Source organism: Macrobrachium rosenbergii, chromosome 56 (genome assembly GCF_040412425.1).
Source record: "Macrobrachium rosenbergii isolate ZJJX-2024 chromosome 56, ASM4041242v1, whole genome shotgun sequence".
Taxonomy (NCBI): Eukaryota; Metazoa; Arthropoda; class Malacostraca; order Decapoda; family Palaemonidae; genus Macrobrachium; species Macrobrachium rosenbergii.
Window position 1 is genome coordinate 21,017,168 of NC_089796.1, and position 23,560 is coordinate 21,040,727.

Here is a 23,560-nt window from a genome sequence, read left to right on the forward strand (position 1 = left end):
ACTCTAACTCGGGCCTAGCAGTGAACAGAGGTAACCACTTTATTTCCTATAGCGGGAATCGTTAAAGACCATAAAGTGACCTTAAAAAAAATCTTCCGGCTCGCAATCACTTCCCGGCACTGAAGCCAAGCAGCAAAAACTCACTCTCAGAATCATGCGACCTGTGAAATCGCTGACACCCGCCGTACAAAGAAAACCAAAAGGCAGGCAATCGTCAAACTTCTGATCGGTAACAATCGTCCCCTTACACAAACCAACCTGGTTTTTTACACGGGAAATCTACTGTGTCGGAGTCAACTTGATAGTCAGTAATGAGAATCACAGAATTGGGAAGCGAAATTGACACTATCTTGACTTTGCAAAGGCTATCGACAAGTTGATGACTTCGTCCTGTGCAACAAGCACAAAGAGAAGCGGATAGGTGTGCTTGCAGGGGCATTGCGTAATTTCCTCTCAAATCGACCGCTTCAAGTATCAGTTAATGGAGCATTAGGCTAAACCATCCCACGTCAGATCAAGTGCCCCGTAAAGAACTGTTCTCGGTTCTGTAATCTTTATTATGATGGTTATTGGCATTGGTAACAACCTGCAGAACCCATTTATATCTCTATTTGCTGGCGACGCCCGTGTCTCGGCCGTATCAAACGTCCGTCCGCGGAAACTGACAACGGTTTCAAAATGATATAGACCCGCAGGGGGGGTAGCGCCCTCAGTGCCCCTCATGCGGTGCACTATAGGCATGACTTACTCAAGGTTCTTTGTAGCGTCCCTTCAGCCCTTGGCTGCAACCCCGTTCATTCCTTTTACTCTACCTCCGTTCATATTTTCTTTCTTCCATCTTACTTTCCACCCTCTCCTAACAATTGATTCATAGTGCAACTGTGAGGTTTTCCTCCTGTTACACCTTTCAAACTTTTTTACTATCAATTTCCGTTTCAACGCTGAATGACCTCGTATGTACCGGTGCTTGGCCTTTGGCCTAAATTCTGTATTCTGTTAAAAAACGACATAGATATTATAGTTTGGTCTCAGGCGCAAACGGACGAAGCAAACATTTGACGGGGACCAATTCGAGTACATCATTTGGGTACAAATTACTATCTTGACAGAGGGAAGTGCCAAAACGATAAAGCACCAAGCAAAAGACTCATTTTGGTGTAACCATATTGACAGAATCAGTGCTACGAATTTTTTTCAAAAAGAGATAGCATCATGCGCACTTTATAGATGACGTTGATTAGACCAGTTGTAAACTAATCCTTTCTAATAAATAGATGATAGAGAGTTGACAACACGCATAACTCCTTTCTGGTAGAGTGAAGGCAACGAACCCAAGTATATATAGTATCCAGCATAAGTTTGAATGATATAAAATTCCAAACACGTACAGTTAAGGTGGGCAGAGTTTCAGATGTTCAAACACCCATCACAACCAAACAGCTCTGCGCTTAATTCCATCACAATCTTAGAACTGGTATTAGAGCTCTCTGCTTCAACATACTGTTATATCATAACCCACTGGCGGTAGCTCGTACACTATTTGTTCTCACAGACTCAAACTGGTAGAATTGTCTACGTCGCTGTATGTTGACCATCTCAAATCACCCGCACACATATTTAAGCATGAGGTGGACAAGTTCCTTGATGCCTCATCGGATGAGCAAAGATACAATGCCACCGGTCATTGCAGCGCCCCAAATTCAGGTGGCAATTCTAGCACTTCTCGGTCACCTTTTATTCAGTTCCGAAATCAGATCTAGTATCACTTCTTTGTGTAACTGCAGTCAATGCAATTTAAGTCCACTCAGGCCCGTAGGGGAGTAGTGCCGCCAGTGCACCTCATGCGGCGCACTGCAGGCATTACTAAGGGTACTTTGCAGCGTCCTTTCGGCCACCGTCTGGAACCCCTTTCATTCCTTTTACCGTACCTCCTTTCATATTCTCTTTCTTCCATCTTACTTTCCACCATCTCCTAACACTAGATCCATAATGCATCTTCGAGGTTTTCCTCCTGTTACGCCTTTCAAACCTTTTTGACTGTTAATTTCCGTTTCTGCTCTGAATGACCTCATAGGTGCCAGCGCTTGGCCTTAGGCCTAAATTCTATATTCTATTCTATTCTGAGTCCACTCAGGGGTAAGAGCTCAACCCGGACGAATGAAACCAGTCATCATGCACATCAGTGCCCTCTGGCACGTGTAATGTATTGGTGCTTTGCAATTTTCTTGTAACTTGTATACAATAATGGTGAATCATATATATATATATATATATGTTTATATGCAATCTTCTCTGATTAGGCTACATGGTGTTAACTGCAGTCCTGTTCATTCACGAGTTAATTGATAAGTCAGCTTCTCTACTGTGAGGGGGAAAAATTAGAATTTTTAACTTTTAATTTAATTCATATATTTTATGCTATGGCGTCGTTGAATGGCTTCCCCGGCCCCAGTGCTGGTTCGTTTGACCCAAACTCCGTATCCCCGTAGGGGGCTAGTGCCGTCAGTGCGCCTCATGCTGTGCAACGTAGACCTTGCTTTTGGCATTACTCAAGGTTCTTTGCAGTGTCCTTTTTTACTGTACCTCGATTCATACTCTCTTTTTCCAACTTACTTTCCACCCACTCCTAACAATTATTTCAGTGTGCAACTGCTAGGTTTTCGTCTTGTTACAGCTTTAAAATCTTTTGCTCTCTATTTCCGTTTCAGCGCTGAATGACCTCATAGGTGCCAGCGCCTAGCCTTTGGCCTAAATTTTATATTCCATTCCAAACTCCATACATTCATGTAGAAATTTGCAAGTAAGGCATGTTTCTCTAACGTACTCTCAGTGTCCCACCAAGTTCAAAGTTTTCTAGTTACTGCGCTCGCGCGCGCGTTTGCGTGTGAGTGAGGGAAAGTTGCGAAACGTTTAATGATACAACGTTCCAAATTCATGATCGCCATTGTCAGTCGGGGCAAAGAGAAAGGTCCGAAAACTATGAAAATGCAAAGTGTATTCCCCACACAATGTTCGTGATGCGGTCGTCTATTCTATTGTTTTGTACAAAATGTAATAATTAACGCGGTGAAGTAATTGCGTCATCGTGCCACGTTGTGGGTGCATAATGAAATTCGCTTTTTTTATTTCTATCTTTTTTTTGTCCCAGGTCAGCGCATAATGAAATTCATCTCTTTGTTTTTAAAATCGGGACTTCCTGTCGGACGCTATCCGGGTTTATACGCTTTACGTGTTCCAGAGCATTATTGCGGCTTTGTTCCTCTGGCGTTACTCTAGGGGGGCTTATGGCAGTTCTGTCTTTTATTTTTTTTTTATTATGTTATGTTATGAACATATGGGGTCCATATGTTGTGCTCGTGATGAGGTGGAAGGTAGGGAGGTGGTGTGGTTGGGAGGGGAATAAATGAAATATTTGTGAGTACACATGCACTGTGTAGTAGAAATAACTGTAAAATGAGCTTCTTTGCCCTAGACTATAGGCTATATTAATGAACACTATACACACACAAACATATATATATATATATATATATATATATATATATATATATATATATATATATATATATATATATAGGCTATGTGTGTGTGTGTATGTGTGTGTGTGTGTGTGTGTACTACTCGTGTAGTAAGTGTACTTTGTAAATCAAACCATCCCTTCGTATTGAAGCCTAGGACGAGTAGTATGAATGTATACACAGCGAACTTGTGTGGCTATTTTTATATATATTATATATGTATGTATATATATCTTTAGTTATTTATATATTGTATATATATATATACATATATATGTATTATATATATATATATATATATATATATATATATATATATATATATATAGATATCTATATATCTATATATATATCTATATATATATATCTATATATATATATATATATATATATATATATATATATCTATATCTATATATATATATATATATATATATATATATATATATATATATATATATATATATATATATATATATATATGAAGTTAAAAACATTCTCATGTATATAGCAATATAAGTAGTTGACTGTATGTGCACACGTACATATCGACTCTGGCACGTGTTTACGTCAATAAACCTTTAGTAGGTATATGAATCAGCTTGGGGCAGGAATCTCCATTGGTATAAATGCTCATTCATTCCTCCATCCTCTTTGTCGCCTTGTGACAATGCCACCATTAGTCATGAGGGATTGACGAACCCAGACTGTGAAGTGTTAGATAAGCAGTGCTTCGCCTTTTTTTCTTTTAATTCCTCACTTTATTACAAGTTTCTGTATTGATTTCTTGTCGGTTACCTCACATGTCCATTTCTTTCGTTTTCCTTTTGCGCCCCAACACTCGCCGCCTTTTTATTCATTTTCCACGTGTTTACTTTTGCCTTGTCCTTTCCTTCTTCTCTGTAGATTTCTCCATTTTTTTTTTTTTTTTTGCTTCTTACTCATGTATCCTCTTTCTTGTCTCATCCCTTTTTTAATTTTTTTTTCTGTGCCTTTCTTACTTTTCCTTTTTACATTTTTGCTTTTTTCATGTATGTTTTCATATGCCTTATTTTTTCCTCTTTAGTCTCATCTTATCCTGTAGCCACTGGCTACGTAGGTTCATAAAGTTGCCCTCTCCGTCGGCCTACGCATCAAATATTTCGGTAACCGTGCCCCACGACCTCGGGTAAATGCAATGATTTTTTCTTCTCTCTCTGAAATGTTTGAATGCGGCGATGCAGCGTTTGGGCGAAGTCAAAATGTTCTCGATATAGTGACAGGCATCGTATGCTAGACTAGAGCTTGTAGAAATGAACTTGTCGGGAAAAAATGAATGTGGGAGCGTTTGCCACGCTGCTTCTGACACTTTCCGACACTTCGAGCACTTATGACACTTATTGGCATTACGTCATGTGGCACCCTGCTGCGTCTTTTATCGTCTCGGCGCTGGCGAAGTCTTGAACTGGATAGAACTTGGTTCTCTCTCTCTCTCTCTCTCTCTCTCTCTCTCTCTCTCTCTCTCTCTCTGTTATGTCAAAGCGGCTGAGGTAACAGCGTGTATAAACTGACATCGTTTATTTTGGGTCTCTTGAAATACTGTTTATTGATCGCTTTGTTTGGGGGAAAGAAGGGGAAGGGTTGGGGAAGTGAATTGTTTGTTTACAGATGGTTCAGTAAACAGTCACACTGGTGTGAATATTTACGTTTTTTTTTATTTTCTATTTATTTATTTACTGTACGCGGATATGGTCATCTTTTTTCGTAGCTGCCTGCCCAACCAGTTTTGTACGTTGGAGAAATATTTGATATATATATATATATATATATATATATATATATATATATATATATATATATATATATATATATATATATATATATATATATATATATATATATATATATATATATATATATATATATATATATATATATATATATATATATATATATATGTATATATATATGTATATATACATCGCATATTATAGGACTGCGTGGTGGTTAAATACAAGGCAGGAACGAAACAAGTTATGAACTTGACTGGTTTCGTCTTAAGTCATTATTTCAAAAGTACTGGCACAGTGTAGCAGACATTTATAATGAATATTCCAGTGTAACCAGCAGTACAAACGAGCATACAGACGATTACAACTGTAGACTGAGTAAGGTTCTGTACGACAACAGGGCAAGCTCGACACTTCCATATCGTTTCATTTTGACTGAAAGCTTACTGTACATGGCACCCACGATGTTCCCTAGTAGAAAACCTACAGATAAGACGTGTTGCTGTCACGAGGATCCTTTGATACTTGTACATTTTACGTATTTGAAAGAATTGGAGTGGCCCATTGTGGGCGTCGATGATGCGGAAGTTTTCTGCACGGAGGTTCATCCACGATTGTTTTTTTCCTGAGCAACCCTGTTAGAGGCGAAGCGTTTAATTTAATTTCTCTCTCTCTCTCTCTCTCTCTCTCTCTCTCTCTCTCTCTCTCTCTCTCTCTCTCTCTAGTGGTATATGGACTTCCGTTAACATTAATTATGCCACTTGTGATCGTAGATGTTAATGTTATACCTGGTAATAAATTAACTGTTAAGTGTCGCAGCCAAGGGTAGAGAAGCGTAGGGGCTAGCAACATCCATTAGACTTTATGAGAACTGGAAGGTTAACACCTGAAGCCACCCTTCTGAAGGGGAAATGGAGTATAATTTTTTTTTTTCATTATTTCTTCAATCTACGAAAGAGAGAAGAGTTTCCTTTGTAAGAGTAGCCAGACTGAGTGAGGGCTCAATCCCATTTGTTTAGGGCTTATATCTGTAATCCTTTCAACTCTGGAGATGGGACCAACTGATCTTATGGAAGTCGGGCGAAGTAAAGGGATTAGAAATCCTTTGTTTGAATTTTACTGTCGTTTGTTTTATACGCAGGGGAGGAGTTCTTCTGTGTTTGGAGGGGCGACGGTAATTTTATATTGAGGGGCATTTTTTCAGTGTAAACTCCTTTCCTTCCCTTTATTATACTTCCGTTCATGTTCTCTTCCTTCTGTCTTACTTTCCACTGCTTCCTTACAGTCGTTTCAACATTAATTTCAACGCTGAATGACCTCGTAGGTCCCAGCGCTTGGTCTTTGGCCTAAATTTTTTATCCAGTTCAATTTATTCTGTGTTTAGAAGGGTGAAGATGTGATCTGTATATTGGCAGAAGTTCTACATACCCATTGAGGAAGGCAGGGTAGTACCCTGTATATCGAAGGGGAAGTTAGGTATGTTGAGTTTTGAGTTATTTTGTATATATATCGATCGGGAAGTTACTCTGATCCTTGGTTAACTTTGTTAATTCGTGCTTGCAGTAATAAGCTCTCTCTCTCTCTCTCTCTCTCTCTCTCTCTCTCTCTCTCTCTCTCTCTCTCTCTCTCTCTCTCTCTCACACACACACACATTTCAAGAGGTTTGTTTATCATCGCTAAAGAATATCAGTCCTTGATCAGATCATGATTCTTAAGTTAATTAAAGTTGACTTAGGTAGCTACGCCGGTCTGAGTATTTCACCATCAAATTATTATTATTATTATTATTGATGATATTATTATTATTATTATTATTATTATTATTATTATTATAAATAGTAATATTTGTAACATCTCATCACGGCCCTTGATCTTCAAGCAGCTTGCATGGCGCCCTTGTTGTATGTAAAGGCCACCTTTGACATGCAGCCAATAAAATAGTTCGGTCACCACTGAGTCATGACGGCATAAATCGAGTTAACTTAGCAGGGAGAAACCGAGTGGTGTCGTGGGTACTATTGCTCACGGGCTTAAGAGAGGATTTAATACAGAGAGCATCATGTGCTGTCGCCTAGTTTTTCTGACTGATATTGCTGAGCAAGTGTGAACAGTTTTCTTTGTTGATTTATTATTATTTGATAAATACTTCCATTTCTCATATTTGTTAAAATACGGTCAGTGGCTTGATCTACTAAATGATGTATTATGCTTGGTCCATATGAATGTGTGCAAAGAACGTGAAATGATTATCAATAGTTTGATGTGATTGTTGAGACGAAACTGGTCTTTTTGTTTTTGTTTTCTTGTAATGCCCCTAAACGTCAGTGTAGACGTTACTGTCAGGCTCTGGATGTTTACAGCAGTGTATACGATGGATAGGCTAGACAAGAAGAAAGTGAGAGAGAAAAATAAGTCAGGTAAGACAAGAAAAGGGAACAAGGTGAGCAAGAACTTTAGGAGGGTGGATATGTTGTTCGCAGGTGAGTAATTGAAAACAGAAAGGTTGAAGAGCAAGAGAATCTGAGAGTAAAAGCCTCAAATAAAGATGTACCGTATGAAGTGTGTGCCCTCCTGGGTCGACAGAGCAGAGCCATTTGAAAGAATTGCTGAACATTGGAGATTAAACGACAAACAGACACAGCTGAATGATGCAAGAGTGGAAACGGTTGAAGGCAGTTGATAGACCAAGTTGTTAAAGTGACTTTTGAGGCTGTAAGAAGGACAAGTACGAGGTTAAAGGCCGAGATGACACTGAGAGTTAATAGGATTACAGTGTTGATATTGTTTTGAAGAGCTGACCGATGTTGCAAGGCATGGATGGAATAGATCAAGATTCCAAAGGAGCGAGTAAGATGAATCATTGTTTCAGTGTAAAAGGTAAAAGTGATAAAGACGACTGTAAGAATTGCTAACTATATAAAGGTGTATGAAGGATTTTAATTAAGAAAATAAGCAGATGACAGGAGGATTGATAGGTAAGGAACACTGTGGGTTTAGATAAAGAAGTTAGGGAATAGCAGGTGTTTGTTATGAAACGGTTATGAAGTTTACAAGTAGATGGGAAAAAGCTGCATGTAGCGTACATGGTCCAAGAAAAAACTTTTGGTAGAAGTGATTGAGAAGCAATGTGTGGAGGTTGTTGCAGATATATAGATTCCTCGTTGGGAGAGTGGGTTCCGTTCTCAGCTAGCACTCTGCTGGCCGCGAGTTCGAATCTCCGACCGGCCAACGAAGAATAAGAGGAATTTATTTCTGGTGATAGAAATTCATTTCTCGCTATAATGTGGTTCGGATTCCACAATAAGCTGTAGGTCCCGTTGCTAGTTAACCAATTGGTTCTTGGCCACGTAAAATAAATCTAATCCTTCGGGCCAGCCCTAGGAGAGCTGTTAATCAGCTCAGTGGTCTGGTTAAGCTAAGGTATACTTAATTTTTTGTTGCAGATATGTAGGCTAATAGAAGATTCTTTGTTGAGCGATGGAAAAATTTTACAATGGAAGCGAAACATGTACTACAGTATGTAGATCGGAGATTGGTTTGTTTAGTATAAAAATGGATTTGAGAAGAGGCAGAATCATGACTCTAAGGCGTTAAATGCCGTATATTTATGTATGCAGTTAATGGTGGGAGGTTGAGAGAAGGGATGAGTTGCAGAATTAGCGAGGTGAGAAAGGTACCAGATTTTGTGCAAAAGATTCATAGGAGACTTTGAGGGTGAATTGCGAATGTTGTATGTGAAGTAATGAAAAAAAAAACTTAAATTGTTAAGATTAACTGTTTACATATGTGCTATATAAAGATTTAAAAGGTGAGAAATGTATATATGTAGAATGCTGAAAAGGCTGGTATAAATGGAAGTATTGATAAGTGTATTGTGAGATGGTTTGGTTATGTGAAAAGAATAAGAGAAATGTTGGTTGATGAAAGAGCGTATAGTTCGGAAATGTTAGGCGGGAGATGGAAAGGAAAACCTAGAAAGTGCTGAATAGATGGGGTGTACAAGGTGTTTGGAAGTGGAGTGGCAAGAGCGAGTAAGCTCGGATGTATGCTTAGTGTAGATCTGAATGGTGCAGTGTGTAAGGGGTTTAATGTGATGCTGATGAGCCCTCTGCATGGGTGTATGAAGCAGCATGTTGTGAAGTTTTCTTCTTTTCAAATAAGTGGTTGAAGTTTGAATTTGTAACAGTTGAGTTACTTGGCCTATGAAGACACCTTCGTTAAGGGAAAGCACACATACACACATACTGTAAATATACATATATATACACTAAATATATATATACACACACATACGCATATATTTATATTTCCTCGACGTTTCACTTAGTAACTCATACACAGTTACGGAAAGCTAACCCTGTGTCAGTTTGTAGAGTAAAATCAGAAGGGTAGAGATCTGACGTTGTAAGCTAGGTATGGTGAAGGTAGTGGAACTCTTCTGTGGGTATAGGATATGGTGTGTGCTTTCTGACCTCGGTAGAGATCTCCAGGGGGACCTAGCGGTTCATTTGGTCTCGGAGATCAGGTTTGTACAGTTACTTTCAAGGTAGGGAGGAGGAAAGGAGGGAGTTACACGCTAGCCTCCGTCGAGGGAGGAAGTACTCTCGGGTTTCTTAGCGTCTCTTTCAGTCTGGATCTTGGTGTTCCGCAAGGGTGTGACTTTGTTCCTTTTGTGTTTCTTAATTTAGTGATTGTTTTGGATGTGATCATTTCAAGGTATTTTGACCGATTAATATTATACCTTGACGGAAACGTACACTTATTCTTGCTGACTACTGGGTAAGTGTGAATTTTGTATTGGAGGTAAAGAATACTCTCTTGAATCCTGTGACTTATTTCCTCATTCATTCGCTTTTTTGTATTATGTCAATTTAATTATTTTTGGTTTCATTTGTATATTATTTGTTTCTGGTTATATTTCTCTCAACGAATGGATGTCATATTTTTGGGAAGCTTTCTTAGAGAGGCAATTTACACTTCTGATAGTACTTGACTGCTTGCCCTCGTTGGTAAGGAGGCTGTAGATCGGGGCAACCTGCTTCGCCTTGCCTCGAATTCAGGTTTGAAAGGAGGTTGATCGATGACCTTGCTTGACCTGATGATATTATTGCCTTAGGGGACATTGCCAGGCAAAGACGATCTAGACGGCCACTGAATGATAAGCAGAACCTTTTTATGGGTTGTTGGAAGTGTTGTAATTTGTCTAATTGTGTATGCCGTGGATTTGAATGTATCATATATATGACAATAGAAAAATATTTTATATAGATAAATGAAATATAAATCTGTGTGCTTTTTATCCACGTATAGTCCTTTTTGTTGCAGATATATTATCATTGCGTCATTCTATAGTTATAGCCTATTTATGTGAAGTAGAAATGAGATTGATACGACTCATGCATAGTACAAGTATTCAGACAAGCAAGATGTGTCGCACAGGGATCCAGGGATCTTGTCAGAGTAACTTAGCGCCTAGCAATTTCTTCTTGACGATCTGGCCTGTTATTTTGCCCGTAGGTATTTTTCTTATTTTATGAGGGTTCTCCGTTTTAACCTTCCAGGAACTATAGGCGTTTATAACAGTTTTGCTAATAGAAGTGTCGCATGAGTTTTTCCCTTATGTAAGTATTAATGAATGGTTAACGTTGTGTGTATTTTCCCGTATTTATCGAATTATGCATTGTGAAGTTTTGATGACTGTTGTAACATTAGTTTCATGATTTAAGAAGTCGGGTTGATGATGTATTTTGTGAAGGTTTTATCATTTAAGTGAGATTTATTTGTGACTGGCGTATTCTTGATAGTTTGTTACAAGTAAGTGAGGGATGCTGATGAATCTTTAGTCATGATTATTCTGTCAGATTGTAATAAAAGTTATTTACGATCACGTATTTGGTTAACGCTATTTTTAGTTATATATTCTTTATATTTTAGTTACTGAGTTAGAGGGAGAAATGTAGCCAATTTTTTCCTGTAAGGCGGCATTGCTGATACCGGAGAGTTTCATTGTTGCTTAAATAATGCTGCTTCTACTTCCAGCCTCCTCCTCCTCCTTCTCTTTGATTCTTCTTCTTTCTTGCTTTCCCCATCTTCTTCTCCTCCTCCCCATATGTGAGCTAAGCCGCTGGCTCCTTGATGGGCCAATCTCAATTTAGTTTTATGTACGTTGGATATCCTACTGGGGCTCATCGTTCGTGTCGTATCTTAGAGAGGGACGATGTCCTTTGGTTCATCTTGAATGAGAGAGAGAGAGAGAGAGAGAGAGAGAGAGAGAGAGAGAGAGAGAGAGAGAGAGAGAGAGAGACTAAATGTCCTTCGGCTGATCTTGAAAAAGCTGGTCGGTAGCCTTATACTTGGATGGGTCTCCCCGATTTGTATTCATAGCGCGATTGTTAGCCAGCCCGCTCTCCTATTTTGTTTGTATGCAGGAAAATTGCTCTTTTATTTTTGCACAGCGAATTGAGAGGTGAACGATTCTGGAAAAGATTGATTTCTCTTGCTATAAAAATTCGCTAATTGGTGTACTGGCAATGTACACCAGGTTATTTGTAGCTTTCACACGAGTGTAAGATTCGAATCTGTTGGTTTCATTATTCCTTTGGAAATTGTGAATTTTCGTTGCCATTTTTATTGTATACACACACGTGTATGTATGTATAATGTATGTATGTATGTATATATATATATATATATATATATATATATATATATATATATATATATATATATATATATATATATAATATAGTAATGTATGTGTGTATGCGAACTACATTCAGAAAAGGAATATAAATTAAAGGGTGCTTGTTGGATTTGGTAACTGTGTTCTGGTGAGAATATTAGTAATGAGATGATTGTTACAGATACCGAACTACCAGACGAATATTTTATTTGGGAGCGGCACTATTCGCGGAAACCGTTGAGGAGGAGGGAGGGAAAATACCGTGAAGTACAATCCGGTTGGGTTTTTATTCTTGCACGAGGTTGATGTTACATTTGGAATTAGAAAGTCGCCTTAAATTTCTTCTAGTCATGCCCCACAGGCAAAAAAAGAATGAATAGTCATTGTTAAAGGAATGGAGATGAAAAATACCACCGGTTTGCAGATATTTGATGGAGTGCCTGCGCAGCGCAGCGCATTCCTGCCTTTGCATTGAGACGCCTGCGTTGAAATCCTTATATGTATTTGCTGAAGTTTTACTTAATTTTGGGATTGCTTTCTTTATTCTGTATGTGCTCTATTTGTTCAGTGTTGGGGTGCTTTAATAGTTGTGAATCTGTCTCATTTCGTTTTTGTTTTGCAGGGATGATCTTGATTTTTGTATTCGAAAAATATTTTGTACACTTTTTTTTCGGCGTACTTTGACTTTTCGTGATTTTTTTTTTATGCCGTAGAGTTGTTTTTAATGTCACGCGTGCTTTTATTTTCACGAATCTTGTACTGTAGTTTAAGCTTGATATCAATATTTTTCGAGTACCGTATTTATTTGCAGGTAATTTCAGCGCGCTTTTACCTTCTCCCATTTGTATGCAGTTGAGGTCAGTTTAGCGTGCACTGGTTTTCGCGTCTTAATGCATTTTGGTTGTACTTACTTTTGGCTTGCACTTTTGCAGTCATGCATTATTGTTATGAGCTTTAGCGGATTTGGGAAACGCCTGAATTCTTTCCGTAGTAGTCATTGATATTTCTAGGGTTACATAAACGTAGTCTTTGTAATTATATGTAATTTGTAGTGTTCAGTCAACAGGTAATAGAGCCGTAATAACTAGGATTTTTACGCAGTTACCTGGACTTCTTTTCCCAGTTGCAAAATGTAATCATTTGCAATTACTGCTTAATCAGTACGTGATTCTCAAATGAGTCACGAACGGAGGAGGTACTTCAGAATTAACATTTTTGGAAGTTGACCGACTGTGCTGACGGGGTTAACCGTGCTCGGTTATTTATGTGGCTGTCGGTACTTAGACAAAAAAATGATAGTAATTACTATTACCACCCAGCAACCCGAGTGGAATGACAGAAAAAGAAAAATAGTTTTAATAGTATGAAAGAAAATTACCAAATAACGTCTATGCGCTGACTTCTTATTCCCTGTTTTTCATTTTAAAAATTCTTCTCCTACTCTCCCTCTTTCTCTGTAAATTTAACATTCCATTTTTTAGGTGGCGAATGTTTAGATGCCCTTGTTTTACTCTTCCTGTTTCTTCGTCTGTCTTTCTCTTCCCCCTTCCTCCTTTGTAAGAGGTAACTGTAGTAACCTTGACAGTTGGAAACGCCCTACCCCTCTTTTTTATTAATTTTTTTTTCTATTTGGGTCAATTGTTGAGTTGCTTTCTTACATAGGACTTTATTCCACATCTGCCGCTTCTCGTGTTGCTAAACCCAAAATAGTAACAATATCTTTTCGGCCTCAGTGACCATAGTTATTGGGACTCCAGTTGACAAAAATCAGCCATTCAATCAATCACTCAATCTTTGGCTTCCCATTTCACCGACCTCCCCCCCCCCCTCCCATTTTTTTTAACCTCCGCCACCGAAGTAAACTTGGGGTTATTTATTCACCCATATCTCGCCTCTTGTCTGTCTATCTACTAGATGCTATCGATGGGTTTCAGTGGGTTTTTGGAGGGAAGGGTTGTGGGCCAAGAAGAGCTGATTGGGGTTAGATATGAATGCGGATGTGGAATCCTTATTTTCGTGATATTTTAATATTCCAACCTTTTTCCGATTTTAAACTCTATATATCGGACTCCTGATTTGATGAAAAGGATTATTTTGTACGTCAGCAAAATTGAATTGAGGTTAAGTGTTCTCTCAACCCATCTACTTTGGGTACAAATCGGGACAATTCACAAGATCACAGGAATGAAAAATATGTTCTCACAGGAGATCTTATTAGTGGAGGTATGCATTCTCGTAAGTGACTGTATTATCTTTCATGGTTTGCCCACATTAAAGCAAAAATGGAAAACCTTCCCCTGTTCGCCCGTGCATATAACCAGGTCTGAGCGAAGCACGCACTCCGAGCTCTCGAGGGACGAAGCCCTCTGAATGACTGCTGCCTCTGCAAATGAAAGTGGCGATAAGATGACGCCATCGCCATTGCAAACGCGGATGAAGCTGTGGTCGTCATTGGCAGTGATCTGAAATTGAAGGTGGTCAGGTATTTATATTTCGCGTGTGCTTCATTTAACAAGTGATTGGTACTCGCATATTTGAAAAATTAGTTTACGATCAGAGGTTCAGATATTGTGCGCCAGTGTGTGGTTACTTAGAAGCTCGGCTGTGCGTGCCCACAGTGTGAAGTATATATATATATATATATATATATATATATATATATATATATATATATAGCTATATACTGTATATATATATATATATATATATATATATATATATATATATATATATATATATATATATATATATATATATATATATGTATATACATATATATTTGTGTATGTGTATACATGTAAATATATTTATATTATATATATGACACACACACATCGATCCTGATGTGAGTCAGAAATTGATCTCTGTTCCACACGTGATTGTGCATTGATTATTTGTATCGTATGTATGTATATATATATATATATATATATATATATATATATATATATATATATATATATATATATATATATACACATACATACAGTACAGTATGTTTATAGTTAGGAGGTTTTACGTGATATCCTTTTTTTTTGAAAGCTAATGGAAAAGCCATGTTGCGTTGTGAGAGAGTGGGACTGTCCCACCCGTGGTGCCATTGTTATCGTGGATGAAAGGATGTTGATAATAATACTTTAGTTATAGACTTTCCATCAGTGTTTATATTTCCACGAGATTATCAGTGATGTGTTTAGGGTTCAATTGCCAAATGATGGTTCTAACTTTATTATTATTATATTGTTATTAATAATAATAATAATAATAATAATAATAATAATAATAATAATAATAATGATGATGATGAATTTGGTTCATGATTGTATTTAAACATCCTGTCGAGATGTAATGGAAAAACGAAATAGAAAGAGGCGAAAGATAGTGAAATAATAAAGTAATAATAAAAATATTAACATTGGGATCCTTATTCCAAGAATATAGTTAAGCCTAAATGCCATGATCTTTGCCATATACTTAGCGGAATACTGTATACCTGTATTAACAGTCTCTCTCTCTCTCTCTCTCTCTCTCTCTCTCTCTCTCTCTCTCTCTCTCTCTCTCTCTCTCTCTCTCTCTCTCAGTATTATCGAACGACATGTTCAATGAACGAGCGAGTGGTTTTGTAGGTGAAACTGTGGAAAGTCTCGCAATGATAGATATTCTTGTGGATGTATTTCCTATTCATCACACTGCAGAATTCATCTTTTGTCGGTGTCTGCAACAATGGTGGTAAGTTCGTCATCATCTCTGGCAACTTTGTAATCATCTTTGTCATTTCATGCCGAGACCATTGGCTTTGGTTTATTGATCCTCTCTCTCTCTCTCTCTCTCTCTCTCTCTCTCTCTCTCTCTCTCTCTCTCTCTGCTGTTGGGCCAGCGTTCGACTCTCCGACCGGCCAATGAAGAATTAGAGGAATTTATTTCTGGTGATAGAAATTCATTTCTCGTCATTATGTGGTTCGGATTCCACAGTAAGCTGTAGGTCCCGTTGCTAGGTAACCAGTTGGTTCTTAGCCACGTAAAATAAATTTAATCCTTCGGGCCAGCCCTAGGAGAGCTGTTAACCAGCTCAGTGGTCTGGTTAAATTAAGATATACTTTTCTCTCTCTCTCTCTCTCTCTCTCTCTCTCTCTCTCTCTCTCTCTCTCTCTCTCTCTCTCTCTCTCTCTCTCTCACACACACAGAGGTTATACATTCAATCCAGCATCATATAAATCTGATTTTTATCCGGATGAGGGAAGCTAAGCACTATTTGGATTGTTCAATACTTGGGTGGGTGACCAACAGGGAACGCCAGAAGTCGGCGACACGTTAATCACCTCGACTGTCTTGACCATTACTGGGGACCTGGTGCTTTTGGCGAAACCTGGGCTAACGACTACATCCCAAAATCTTAGCGTTAACTAAGAAAGGTATCACAATCTAGAACCATTCCCTCTTAAGGGGAAAATACAATGTAATTTATATATATATATATATATATATATATATATATATATATATATATATATGTATATATATATATATATATATATATATATATATATATATATATATATATCATATATATGTATATATACTATATATATATATATATATATATATATATATATATATATATATATATATATATATATATATATATATATATATATATATATATACACATATACACACGCATGATTGCTAACATTTACATCTTAACTATAGCCTAGTTGCTTAGTAGGCTAATGGCCTTAGAAATGATTGTGTAGGTCATTATTTCGTAGTCTGAATTGACTAGATTGTAATTCTTAGGCCGAACCATTCAGATCTTTAAGAGCAACCTTCAGAATGACAAAGATGCTCCCATTTGTAAGTGTGATTGATTGATTGATATAGAATTGTCTGTCGTCTTGCATACCAGGGTTAACGACGCCTATAAAAACGTGAAAAGCAGAGCATAAAGCGTAACTGATAAGTAACGGAGAAGCAACAAAGGGGAAATTCCTTCCTCCATAAATAGCCATGTATATTTAAAAATCTGAGGTAGTGAAGACTGCTTGCTTACGCGATGTGGCATTCAAAGCAGCGTCGCTCAAACTTGCACGCAAGGTCCACGCGCAAATAAACGCGGAAGAGACGGTTTCGTTACCTGATCATTACGTATTCCTCCATGCTTGTACCGTTCGAATTCCACAACCCCCGCAATCTCGAAACATTTCCCTGAACGTGACTCGTTGCTTTCCTGCCTTTCTCCAAGTTACTCGTAGTCAGTCACCTTGTGATTGAAGTTTGAAGATGGTTGTCATTTCCGAGATGCGGCATGCGGTGTGATCCAAGATGAATGCGCTGTTCTCTTGTCAGTTAGACGATGCTCTCGGCCCTCGTGAAAGGCAGCCTCATTTCTCTGTAACGAGATACACACACACACACACACACACACACACATATATATATATATATATATATATATATATATATATATATATATATATATATATATATATATATATAACTGAATCACGAAAATATGGAACGTGATGAATATATAAATAAAGATAAAATCCACGAAGAAACTGAAACACTGGAGTGCTGCTTGGGGCCTTTCGACGCTAGTCCTTTGCCAGCAGTCTGCTAAGTAAAGGACTAGCGTCAGCCTCACACTTTCCAATATTTCCGACTACTAAATAAAGGACTAGCGTCGAAAGGCCTCGCAGCACTCCAGTGTTTCCGTTTCCTTCGTGGATTTTATCTTTATATATATATATATACATATATATATATATATATATATATATATATATATATATATATATAAATATATATACAGTATATATATATTATATATATATATATATATATATATATATATATATATATATATATATATATATATGTAAAATATCTATCTATCTATTTACTTATGTATATTTATATACATATACTCTATATGTATGTATGTAAGTATGCATATAAAGTATGCATTTATGTATGCATGTATAACTTTTTAAGAGGTAGCCAGTCAGAGAGAGAGAGAGAGAGAGAGAGAGAGAGAGAGAGAGAGAGAGAGAAAATAGCTGCCAGAAGGGACCGTCGCTGATAATGGGGCTTTGTTGTCTCTCGTGCCTTGTTTTTAGTCCGGTTTCTTTTGCATCCCCTCTCGTGGGATTCTGTGCTTGAGCCGGTGCTGACGTCGAAAGTGATGATGATAATGATATTATGAATAATGAAAATCGTATTACTTTTATGACAATGGTTAATGATATTGGTATTGGTCTGATACTGGTAACTGACAATAAATAATAATGATTAATAACTTTCGCCAATGATTCGACACTTGTTACTCCTAATAAATAATAACAATTAATAACTGTTGTTAGTGGTTTGATACTTAGCATGTCATTTTATAGAATTGCTAACGAGTTATTTGTAGGGTTTTGTGGGATGGTCATGTTGAGGTTGTTGATTCGAAACGACAGATTTCCAGTCTCAGGATATGTATTATTTCACTCCGTTGTCTGGACAATTCCCATCTGTTGGGAGCTGCTGTTGTGGTGTGGTGTGGTCCCCTCGAAAAGTTTTGCAACGTCAGGATATCCTTCCCTTCCATGGGAAACGGAGCGCTTAGTTCTTTTTGTGCGTTTCTTTCTTTGTAAACATGACCATTTTTAGTTCAGGGAGGTTATTATTATTATTATTATTATTATTATTATTATTATTATTATTATTATTATTATTATTATTATTATTATTATTATTAAAGAATACTCACAGTAGCGTGAGTCTTTAAATGGAGGAACAAATCCACAGTTATGTAAGGGTACTTATATCTAAAAATAAATCTCCACAGAGAGCTTTTGGGAATGGAACAGATTCCCGAAAGCTTTCTGCAGAGATTTATTATTTTTAAATTTATGCACCCGTGCATAACTGTGGATTTGTTTCTCCATTATAATTATTAATTTTATTATTACTGTGTTTTCTGTCTTTTAGGATATCTTGCATAGTGTTTGTTTTCGACTTTACTTATTCCCTTACTGACGAAGTGAGGGATTGTGGTTTCCTATTTTTTTCATCTGTCAGTGCGTCCGTCACGGTCACCTTGTCATCGCAGTTCGGACGCGGTTGACGGACTTCAGTCAAAATTGGTACCAGACCGTCACGCACAGATGTGTATGAAAGAAGAACGTCCGTAAGGACTGCCAAAACTTAAAGAAACGATTCCAGATTCCGTAGACTTTGTACGTAACTAGTTTGGATCATCGTTATTCACCGTAGAGGGGGGGGTTGGTTGGTTGTAAAAATTCGTTTTTTACTCATTTAGGGACTATGACCACGACTTAATCGTAAAGCTGTCAGCCTCTGGGGGCATTTGCGCTTTAGAAACATATTTTGTGGGAGTTTGTTTACTTTGCAAAAACTCTGGTGGTGTCGTTTTTCAACATCTCATCAGTTGGATTGTTTATATTGCTTGGTCGGGGGACGGTATTGAATATGAAACACTTAGGCTTTACCCTCAGAATGCTTTCTAGACCGTGATGCCACTAAAAGATAATAATCGTTCTCGTTTAAAAAATCCAGGAGTTTGAATTTTTATTTTATCAAGGATTGTAGACTTACTTGAACCTTTAATGTGAATCTTTTGATGCTATTATTTCTTGTGTGATTTCGACTTTTTAATGTGAATATTATTTGGCGTTTTATGTGACCTACGATTCGTCCAGAGAGCATTTAGATTTGTTAAGCATTTTATATAATATGTTTCTGGCCTTTTACTGTGACAGTTTCTTATCCCTTTAAAGTCTTATGATTTTGCTCATTTAGAACTGCCATGTTTTGGACTTCGTCATGAGAAGGATATTCCCCATTTCCTGTGTGTTTGCATTTGTGGCTTTTCAGTCTGTCAGTGATTGGAGACCGTTTGTATGGCTTTTAAATTTTGGTTTTTCAAGTGTCAGGGTTATTGGCCATTTTTATTCTCTAGGACTCAGTTTTTATCAAAAGAGACTGCGTCGTAGTAGTAACAGCGCTGTTTCGTTATTAATTAGTTATCCGTATTAACCCACTGTAGAAGGGTAGGGTAGTGCCGTCAGTGCACCTCATGCGGTGCACTGTAGGCATCACTTAAGGTTCTTTGCAGCATGCCTTCGACCCTTAGCTGCAACCCCTTTCATTCCCTTTACTGTACCTCCTTTCATATTGTCTTTCTTCCATCTTACTTTCATAGTGCAACTGGCGAGGTTTTCCTTCTGCTACACCTTTCAAACCTTTTACTTTCAATTTCCGTTTCAGCGCTGAATGACCTCATAGGTCCCAGTGCTTGGCCTTTGGCCTAAATTCTACATTCCATGGGGTATTGGTATTTTTTGCCAAAAAATTTGGTTGAATAATCGTACGTTATTAACCAGGAAACAGAAAATGCCAGCTGTCTTGATAGATGTAGTTTCTTGGAGTACCATCGTCAGTCGTCATTTATCTCCATGAGTCAACTGGCATGACAGGTTATTTTTCGTGACGACACAGTTTCATGAAAAGCGACAATAGAATTTCCCTGTTGTATGTTTATCACCCTCAACCCACAGATGTGGTTGAATAACATTTGCTAACAGATGCTTGTATTTTATCTGCATCAGCTTAACAGATGAGATCATTTTATCAGCATCTACCAGCAGAAATCATCGGTTTATCTGCATCAGACGGCAAGCACGATCAATTTCTCATGGCGTTGCATTGTCATCGATCATTGACCCCCTCATAAGGGAAAACTGAATTACTGCTGTTTGTAAACCGTAGGTGTTGTGATGCATCTAAGGATGCTGCAGGTTCAGCTGAGATGATTACGTATGTACTGTAAAGCTTCCATTTTATCTCCGCATTACACGTCACATAGTTTGCGAAAGATATTTGCGAATGCAACAGTTGGTTTTTCTCTCAAGGGACTACGTATTAACTTCTATTACTAACTTTTGTTAGTCTGGAATATTATTTGTTGTATATACGAATAGATAAGAGCAGTGTGATTTATGATGTGTTTAGGTATTAGTGTTTTTATGTCATGCATGCATTAGTGGAATGTTTTTATCAACAAGGATAGATTATTAGAGGTGTGTTTATGTTTGTAGTGGATGTAAAGCTCTTCGTTGGGCGAGTCGATAGAGTTGTGGCCTAGCATTCGCTAGGTCCGAGTTCGACTCTCCGGTCGGCTGATGAAGAGTTAGATTTCTGGTGATAGAAATTCATTTCTCGCTATAATGTGGTTCGGATTCCACAATAAGCTGTAGGTCCCGTTGCTAAGTAACCAATTGGTTCTTGGCCACGTTAAATAAGTCTAATCCTTCGGGCCAGCCCTAAGAGAGCTGTTAATCAGCTCAGTGGTCTGGTAAGACTAAGGTAAACTTAACTTTGTAGTAGATGTATGTTTGCGTATGTAGAACATACATAAATATGTGCATGCATGTTGTTTTGTATTATCTTACATTGTCCAGTTCTGGAGTTTCTTATACTTATTACACGGGGTTGGGTGCTGAGAAGCTTATATAAGAGTACGTTTGCCTGTCATCATCCTCATCATCATCGCCTCCAACGCCGAGGAGCGCAAAAGGCTCCTGTGAAATTCGGCTGTGCTTTATCTTCCTGTCTCATAGTTCTCATCTAAGTAGGTCTGGGTCTTCTAACTCTTCTGTTGCTCACAGAACTCCAGCTGACATTGTTAGGCACCATTCTCCCAGGTGTTGTGTGACGGACATATCCGAACCATCTCCATTTCCCCTTCTCATCTGAAAACGGGACTTCCATTATTTCCTTTATGGTATCATCTCTCACTATCCTGCCCCCGGTAGGGGGATAGTGCCGTCAGTGCTCCTAATGTGGTGCACTGTATACATTACTTAAGGTTCTTTGTAGCTTCCCTTCAGCCCCGAGCTCTAACACCCTTCATTCCTTTTACCGTACCTCCGTTCATATTCTCTTTCTTCCATGTTACTTTCCACCCTCTCCTAACGCTTTATTCATAGTGCAGCCGCTAGGTCTTCCTCATGTTACACCATTCTAACCTTTTTACTGTTAATTTCCGTTTCAGTGCTGAATGACCTTATAGGTGACAGCGCTTGGCCTTTGGCCTAAATTCTGTATGCCATTCTGTTCTAACTACCCTGCCATTTTAATTGTTATATATTTTTTAAAGCTTTATTGTCAAGTCGACAGGTCTTTTACATATGTTCATTCCCAACAGTGATTCGTGTTTGCACTAGAGTAATGTTTAATCTTACTTTTAAATGCAAGATATAATCTACTTGGTTTTGAAATCTTATTCAGGCTGCTCATTGTTTGATTAGTCTTTCGCCAAATTCTAGCGCAAGAATCTGTTCTGGATATCAGTTCTCCTGAATTTTTGAACGTTTCAACCTCGTGAATCATATCTCCATCTTTCATTATTTCATTCCTTCGGGCATAGCTTATTCTGCCCTCATTACTTGTTTTACATTTATCTCGAATAGCTTCTCTGTAGAGCAAAGATTTATCTCGAATTGCTTTTCTCGAGATCAGAGTCTGTTAAGTGTCTGTCGTTACTCTAGCATGATCTTATTTTTTTTCAGTATAAAATCCTCGAGAATTGCATACAACAAAGGAAATCTGTTAATATTCCCTTGTAGCATCTCACTCTTTACTGAAATTCACTTGACAAGACTCCGTCAACATTAACTCTGCATGGATAATTTCAGCCAGCTTTACATATTTAATGGGACTGCCATAGTGAAATAAGACCTTCCATAATACTGGTCTGTGGACGCTGTCAGATGCCGCCTCGCAGTTAACAAAGGCCATCAGAGGAAGGCCTTTAAATTTCTTAAACTGCTACACCATATGTCATAACACAAATATTTGATCTGTGCAGGAGTTTTAACTCGTGCCGTTTCAAAACAAGGTTGTTTTATCTCTCGGAGCATTTTATCAGGCATTTTATCTTTTCCATGTTATAAAAAATTTAACATTGTCATCACAACGGACGAAAATGGAATGCCTCTATAGTTACTTTATTGTCATGCTTCCTTGCTGTGCTACCTGTGCTGACTTCCAATGCCTAATTATCAGGCTTTTTCCTCATTTTTTGCAAAACATTTTAGCCAGCATTTCGGTTGCAGCTAAAATCATCGCTGCAGTGATTCCATAACAGCCCGATGCTTTGCTTTTCCACTTCAGAATCCGTGAACTCATTCATAAGCACATTCTTGTGTCTCAAATCAGGTTATCCTCTCTCGTAAATCTTATTGATGACCTCGTAAAATGTTCCATCCAGCTGTTGTCTCTCTTCTTCTGATGTTATTGACCCATCCTGTCATTTGGTAGGCATTTTTCTTTATTCATTTCCATCCTTAAATATTTTATTAATTAATCTGTTGGCCACCCGGTGGCCACTTCTGATACTTGAATGTATGGCTGTGCCAACATCGTCCACCTGTTTTTCTAGATATCCTCTCATATCATATCGTTGACCTTCACGATCTAGACTAACCACGTTCTACTTTGCGCTCTTCATCCCCTCCCTGAACTTTTACTGCAAGTACCTTTTGTATCTTTCATTGTATCTCATGCCTCATCGGATCTCCAAG

At 37.9% G+C, this 23,560-nt stretch overlaps 1 protein-coding gene across 5 annotated transcripts in view; it reads left to right on the forward strand.

Annotated features, from left to right (window-relative positions):
• Tpst (tyrosylprotein sulfotransferase) overlaps positions 1-23,560 on the forward strand; it is a 329,702-nt gene that overhangs the window by 198,131 nt on the left and 108,011 nt on the right. Inside the window, exon 1 of one of the 5 annotated variants that reach the window (XM_067100841.1) lies at positions 9,861-10,066. The exons of the other annotated variants lie outside the window; for them this stretch is intronic. The gene's annotated coding sequence lies outside the window, so the exon portion shown is untranslated. Of the gene's footprint in view, positions 1-9,860; positions 10,067-23,560 lie in introns of those variants that run through there. 5 annotated transcript variants of the gene reach the window in all.